Source organism: Urocitellus parryii, chromosome 5 (genome assembly GCF_045843805.1).
Source record: "Urocitellus parryii isolate mUroPar1 chromosome 5, mUroPar1.hap1, whole genome shotgun sequence".
NCBI classification, from domain to species: domain Eukaryota; kingdom Metazoa; phylum Chordata; class Mammalia; order Rodentia; family Sciuridae; genus Urocitellus; species Urocitellus parryii.
This window is the reverse complement of record NC_135535.1, coordinates 117,357,180-117,364,726: the sequence shown is the minus strand read 5'-3', so window position 1 is coordinate 117,364,726 and position 7,547 is coordinate 117,357,180. Positions and strand designations below refer to the sequence as shown.

The 7,547-nt window shown below is 42.7% G+C and overlaps 1 protein-coding gene across 5 annotated transcripts in view; it reads left to right on the top strand.

Moving 5' to 3' along the window:
* Window positions 1-1,542: 1,542 nt before the first annotated feature.
* Window positions 1,543-7,547, top strand: part of Erc1 (ELKS/RAB6-interacting/CAST family member 1) — a 522,872-nt gene continuing 516,867 nt past the window's right edge. For 4 of the 5 annotated variants that reach the window (XM_077798220.1, XM_077798218.1, XM_077798219.1 and 1 more), the window contains exon 1: window positions 1,798-2,036. The gene's annotated coding sequence lies outside the window, so the exon portion shown is untranslated. Of the gene's footprint in view, window positions 1,631-1,797; window positions 2,037-7,547 lie in introns of those variants that run through there. The other variant, XM_077798217.1, reaches the window with a different exon arrangement.

The window sequence follows — 7,547 nt, the reverse complement described above, 5'->3', positions numbered from 1 at the left end:
AAATGAACTTCATTTAGACTTGGGTCCCCTCCCTAAAATAGCTCATTATACAAATGCAAGTATTAAAAAAAAAAATCCCAATCTGAAACACTTATAGTTGTGGCATGTCAGATAAAGAATACTCAGTCTGTATTAGCTAAATCAGGTATGGGTGAGACTTGAGTCTCACCGGTAGGTGCCCAAATGCTGCAGACCTGAGTTGAGTCATCCTGGGGCAAAATGCCTTTCCAGCTGTGAATCAGACAAGTTAATAAGTGTTTCCAGAATACAATGGTGGGGCACCCATAGGTCAGATAGTGCCATTACCAAAGATAAAAAAAAAAAAAAAAAAGAAAGGGGAACAGATCCAAGCAAGTCCAAACTTCTGGTAAGGGAAATTTGGTTAGACTTTGAGGCTGAGATGAGAAAGTTCTTGAAAGTGGTTAAAGAATAGAGAAAAAAAGCTTTTTTTATCCAGTACCTGGATATCTAGGAAATGAATTAGTTTAGGATGCCTGTCTTATGGCAGCTATTACAGTCACTTGTCAAGCAGCACCTCCTCTAACAATTGGTAGTCCTATGTTGGAAGTACTCAAAGGAGAGACTTCAGGTCCCCAAGAGCTGAGTGATTCAAGTGTATCCTGGGAGGGAAAAAAATTAAGAGAACCTGGGCGGGATCAAACAGTAGAATTAGGTGAATGAATGTGAAGACTAAAGACAGACCGGGAAAATGTTAATAAGATTGTGAGGGAGTGTAAACTAGTTAATTATGGTGGTGGGAGGTGTGAATGAAATGACTCTGAATCCCACTCATCTCAAAGGCATTTTAAGTTATCTTAATAAACACGGAGAGGCGGGGAATAAATATAACTCACGTCACTCTGTCGGTTTATAGATAGTTTATCTACATTAAATTAATGGCTGCTGTAAACCTCTTAGCATGGCCCTGACAAAACGAAAATCGACTCCAATTCAGCGTGAGAAAATTAAGTTGCATCAAACTGGGGACCGGTTGCCCGGTAGATCCGCCTTTGGTGTTGTAAGGGCTAAATTAAACAGGTAACGTAGTCCAGCACTTGGCACAGCGCAGGGACTGCATGCGGACATTAATTTCCGCCCACGCTCTCCTGTGGTGGAATAATCTCCAAAGGAAAACGACCTACAGTGGCGAGGGACTTCGGCGATGCCCGCGTGGACAGCCCCGGTGTTTCTTAGCAGCGCACTGCCTCTCCGCGGCACAAAAGCTAAGGGCGAGGAGAAAATCGAACGTCCCTTGGACAAAGGCTGCCCACTGCAGCCTTGACTCTACAGACAACCCCAAGTACTCCCTACGGTGGTGGCGGTGGCGGTGGCGGTGGCAGGATTCCTGTAACGGGCCGCGAAGGAGGGGGTGGGGCGACTGTAAGGTTTGGGAAAGAGGCGAGTCGCTCTTTAGGCTTCCAGCAGTCCACTTCCTACGGCAAGCAGAAGGAGACAAACGCCGCCTCGACTCGCTCCCACCTACCGCCTCTTGCCAGAGCTGCCCTGGCGGTCCCCTCCAGTGGCCGCAGGGCCGTGTATACACTCCGCGTCTTCGACTTGGCTTCAGCGCCGAATTACCACTGTAGCTGCGAGTCACTCTTCTTGCCAGACCCTGTGTCGACGCGCCCCGGTAGGCGCCCAGAGGCTGCGAACCCCGCGTAGCGTTCCCAGGAGGGTGAGGGAAAACAGGGCGGGGAGCCAGGGAAGGAGCACGCGCGTCGCGCGGCCGGGCCTAGGGGCGGATCTAGGTGTCTCGCGCAGGGGGCGGGGCGCGGTGACGTCGCGGGTGCCCGGGCCGCGCCGTGGCTGTGGCGGCGGCCGCTGTGGTAGTGGCTGCGGCGGGGGCGCTGGGGCGGCAGTGGCAGCAACAGCCAGGAGGGTGAGACGGCCGCGGTGGCGGCAGCTCGGAAGTCGGGCGGGACCTCGCGCTTCCCGCTTGTCGCTGGCGCTGAGGCTTCTGCTTCCCCTTCTGGGCTTCTCGCCCCCGGCCCTGGCTGGGCAGGGCAGAGCGCCCCCGGGGAGGGGCGGAGCTGTAGGTGAGGCTTCGGGACCCCCTCCCCCTCCACTGCTGGTTGTGTGTGGGGGGGATGGTGAAGTACGGGAGGGCGGATCCCACCCCAACCTACCCTAGCCCACCGGCGGGCTCCACCCAGCCGAGCTTCGTGATTGGGCGGGAGCTGAGGCGGTGGCGGTGGGGACCTCGGGCTAGGTGGGAGGTGGGGGCTCTGGGCTCTGGGCTCTGGGCGAACCGGGGGTCGCAGAGGTATGAGGTGTGATGTTCCGCGCGAGGTAGTGGGGAAAGACCCCTGTGGTTGGGGTGCGGTCAGGGTGGATCTGTGGGTTTAGATGGTTGATGTAAAATATTGAAGATGTTTTTTTTTTTTTTTTTTGGGGGGGGTGGTGAGGTAGAAGATGAGAGGTTTTATTTCAAAAAGGAGATGAGCTTTGGATGTTGCCTTCGAGCTAGTCGGAGAAGCTTTGCACTAAATCTCACATTTCTACTTTAGCGTCTTGGTTGTTTCATTTTCTTTTCCTGACGGGATGGGTTGGGGGTCGGGTAGGGAAGAGAATTCCCTTTGGATTGGGTAAATTGTGACCGTGGATGGATCTGAAGTTTCTCACCCAAGAAGAGGGGAGATCTTGGGTTTAAATAACTTCATTCTGGCACCAACCTTTAGGAAATAGGTCTCATTTACTCATAATTCCTTAAAGGTGTTGTCTTCCAGTTTTCTTTCCTCTGTGCCTAAAAGATCTCTTTATACAACTTAAAATATTTTTTTTCAAAGTCTTTATTCTGGCCTCTTGAGAAGAGGCCTAAGACTCAGATGATTGCTTTGAAAGACATCTTTCGGAGTAGTAGTTGCAGGTGGTTATTGTTGACTGCTTTGAGTGGGTAAAATGAACAATTTGAACAGTTTTTTTTTTTAAGGTAATTGTATGAAAAACGCTTAAACGTTTCAAAGCACAGCTGTTTTTTTTCAGCTTGTTTTTCAGTAGACCTGGACATTTAGAAATTTTGTGTTCAGCACTGAATTCTTGGTGATTGTTTTTATTTCTCAATTGTAGATGTATTTAAGTATTTATTAAACACTTTAAAAATGAAATGGATATTTTTTAAAGGTAGGTCACACAATTTCTGAGATATGTTCTTAAGGTTAGGTGCTTTGAAATGCTCTAACAACATTTTGGGAGCATGTGTCTCATGTTATTGGAGATGTTACTGAATGAACAGTGTTGAGTGTTGTTCACATTGATGTTGCACAACTTAGGACAGTAAACGTGGATCTTTTCTGGATGCCTGCTTCCTGTTAAATTACAGTATTCTTACCTATCAGTTAAGCTATTTAAGCTATTCCTTTTTCAGAAAACAGGTCCTTTGATAGACATGAATTATGTAATGGATGTTAGTAGGCATGACTCTCAATAATTCATTTATGGAGGAAGAGAAACCGTCATGAGATGGAATTTAAGCAGTGACTTTCCCAAGGCTTACCCAATTTATTTGGGAAAATAGTCAGGGAAGTGCTTTCCTGGAACCCAAGAGAGAAATATACAGATTAGTTACAGTAGTTGCAGATCGTTGCTTTTTTTAAATGCCTACTTAGCAGACAATTTTCCTCTAGCAAATACTTCTGCTTAAAGAGATTTAGAGGAAACAGTATATAATAAATCTAGTGAGAATGTGTGATTCAGTTTGTGATTGTAAACTAAATATTAAGCAAGTGTTGGGACAGATTGAATTATAAGTTGATATAGTGACTGATTTTGATTTTAGATGAATTGGAAGGAGAACTTAAAATCCACGTATTTCATTTTGGCTTTTAGATTATACATTGACCTAATTAATTGGGACAAATGTGAACTAAGATATTGGCTGAAGCTTGTGTGTATATACTTCTAAAGTGACTTTTGCATTGTTGGATGTGAGGTGTGATTATTCACTTTGTAAGGATGAAATCATGTAATTTGGGGGAAAGTCCAATTTAGAAGCAATGTAGTAATAAGGATTTCTTATGCCTGAGGAAAAAAACTACAATTTTTTTTTGGAAGGGTGCTACTGGGAATTGAATCCAGAGGCACCTTACCACTGAACTATGTCCCCCACCCATTTTTAAATTTTTATTTTGAGACAAAGTCTCACTAAGTTGTGCAGGCTGGTCTTGAACTTGTAGTCTTCCTGCCTTAGCCTCCCAAGTTGTGGGGGTTACAGGTGTGCATTACTGTGCCTGCTACATTTTATTATTTAAGAAATATTGCTTACTAGTCATTCCTTGTGATTCCTCATTGAATCTGATAAGTTGTTTTTTGTTCTTTATTGCTAAATCCTTAGATTAGTGTGCTAGTTTGTTAATTAAATATTAGTATTGGAAACTTAAAAATGAATGTTCTGATGTCAACAACACTCTGTTTCATACTATGTTTATGCTTTTAGAAGTAGCATGAGAGCTTTTAAATTTGCATTTTATGTGTAGTATATTAGAAACATTGACAGAAAGATCAGGGAGCAAAATATTGTGATTTGTCAAATAATCAGTACACTGATTATCAGTTTTCAGAGAAATGCAATAAAATAGTTTTAACATAGTCATGTCATAGGCTATAGTGTGATTCTATCTATGGTTATTCAGGTCTTTCCATGTCTTGGATTGTGTGCTCTTGGAGTCACTGTGCCTGAGTTCAAATCCCGACCTTGCCATTGTATGACCTAAGGCAGACTGTTTAACCTTTCTTACCCTTAGCCAATATCTCAGTTTCTTCCTCTGCAAAATGGGAGTAAAAGCAATAATACCTAACTTCTTTGGTTGGTCAAATGAGTTAGTTCTATAGTTACAATAGTCCTGGCACATAATTAGTTGGTTCACTAACATCTTTTGACGTTTTTACCATGAACATTATTCATTCATTCATTCACTTAATAAATACATATTAAGCATATATTACCAAGGTATTCTAGGTGTTGGCAGTATAGCAGTGAACAAAGTGGATAAAAATCTGGATCATCTTGGAGCTTTTATCTTAAGTGAGGAAATAGATGTTAAAATACGTAAATAAACCAGTAAATGAATTTTAGATGCTAGTAAGTGCCATGAAGAGAAATGAAGCAAGAGAGAAGAATAGGGAATGGGGATGAGGGTGTAGGAAGCATGTAGACTAGGAAGGCTTCTAAGTTTGACATTGAGTAAGGTATGGGAACTGCTGTGGAGCATTGATATAATCTGACTTATGCTGTGAAAGAATGGCTCTGACTGTGGTGGGACTTTAGAGCAGGGGTGCTGTGGAGAAGTAAGGCCACTAGTCAGGAGGTTCTTTTACAGTGTTGTAGATGAGAATGGCTCTGACCCAGGTGATAGCAAGAGGAAATGTGAGAAGTGGTTGAAGTTTGGGTCTGTTTTGAGGGTAGACCTATAGTATTTGCTGGTGCTTGGATGTGGGATGTGAGCAAAACAGAAGAGTAAAGAATAACTCAAGTTTTTGGCCTGAAAGACTAGAAGAATGAGGTTGTCAGTAACTGAGATGGAGGTGGCATTTGGTGGAGCATGTTTGGGGAAAACACAAGTTTAGGAAAAATGTCTAGGCTGTGTGAAGAATTTGTCTGTTTTCAGCTGACACATGTGAAGTGAAGAGATGTTGAGATCATCAGGGGAATGAATTGAGGTAGAGAAGACATCTGAGCCTTGGGGCACTGACTGATTCATTCATTCTACAGTTACTTAATATGGATGGTTCTAAGTACTCTTTTAGCCATTAGGTCATATAGCCGTGAACAAAGCTGACAGAAACCTCTACTTTCATGGGACTTACCTTCTAGATACACTGGAGGAATGAAGAGTAACCCAACAGTCTGAAAAGAGATCTGTGAATAAGGAGGAGAACTCGGGAGTGTGATGTTGTGGAAGTGGAGGAAAGGAAGTTTTCAAGGAGGGTGGAATGATCAACTGTGTCATTGTTTAAAGATGTGTCAGAGTGTTGAGTAAGAGAATTCTGCTTGACTATGATATCTAGCAATAGATGACTAAATATATTTTATTTTAAAATTTTTTTAGTTGTAGATGAACACAATATCTTTTTTTAAATATATTTTTTAGTTGTGGGTGGACACAACTCAGTTCTCTTGCCTCAGCCTCCCGAATCACTGGGATTATAGGTGTGCACCACCGGTCCCGGCAAGACTTGATAGTTTTATTTCATGCTTTCTTTTTAGAAAATATGAAGTAAAGGTAGGATTTCATGAGGACAGCAACTGTTATGTTCTCTATTGAGCAAATAATACGTACTTAGTAAATATTTGAGGAATGAATGTAAAAAATAGTTCTATTAAGTGAATTCACACCTGATGGAGTGGCTGGATCCAGAAAACAGTTGCTATTGGGTATGAAGAATGCAAGGATCTGATGTTAGATGACCCACCCATGTGTGTATTGAAATGAGCAGAATGAGTAGCAGGAGTGGTGTGGCATAGAGGATTGTGACAACTGTTAAGTTGTTGACCATGTAATGGTGTGGAGAGTGTCCAGGTGGTTATCAGGTCATAGTAAAGAGGTGGAGGTAGAAGACTGTGTTGCTGACTAGCATCAGTGTTAAGAATAAGGATTTTGCCCGGTGCGGTTGCGCAGGCCTGTAATCCCAGTGGCTCAGGAGGCTGACGCAGGAGGATCGCGAATTCAAAGTCAGCCTCAGCAATGGTGAAGCACTAAGCAACTTGGTGAGACTCTGTCTCTAAATAAAATACAAAAATACAAAATAGGGCTGGGGATGTGGCTCAGTGGTCGAGTGCCCCTGAGTTCAATCCCCAGTTGCCAAAAAAAAAAAAAGAGTAAGGATTTTTGTGAGGGTTGAGGAATAATGATCTGTCAGTGTCATTGGGAGAAAGAAAGGTACTAGCTTCATTTTCCAGTATTGGGTATGGCCTGTGAGAAACCAAATAGCTTCCCTTGAAAGGGTTACATGGCAAGAGGTGTCTTGAATTAGAAAGCCAGTTTTCAGTTAAGTCAGAGTTAATGAGGAAATTTTGAGGAGATTGAGACTTTTTATAGGAGTTTCCATGAGAGTATAGTTTCTACTATATTGGCTTTTATTATCTTCATTTAAACTTAAAAAGTCTATATCTTAATAGAACTTTTCCAGCTTCATGCTTTAGTGTTCTGTTATTCTCTGCTTTGTAGCCAAACTTCTTTGAAAGAATTCTTTTTTATTTTTGCAGAGTGAGAAGACATTTTCCAGCTTGATTCCTTTTTTTATTAAATTCTTTATTTATTCTAATTTGTTATATACAATAGCAGATTGCAATTCATTTCCTATTACACATATAGAGCACAATTTTTCAAGTCACTGGTTGTACACAAAGTGTTTTCACACCATTCATGTCTTCATACGGTTAGAGTAATAATGTCTAACTCAGTACACTGTCTTTCCTACCCCCATGCCCCCTCCCTCCCCTTTATTCTATAAAGTTCCTCCATACCTCCGGTTATCCCCCCCCCCCCCCATCGCCATTATGAGTCAGTGTTCTCATATCAAAGAAAACATTAGGCTTTTGGTTTTTTAGG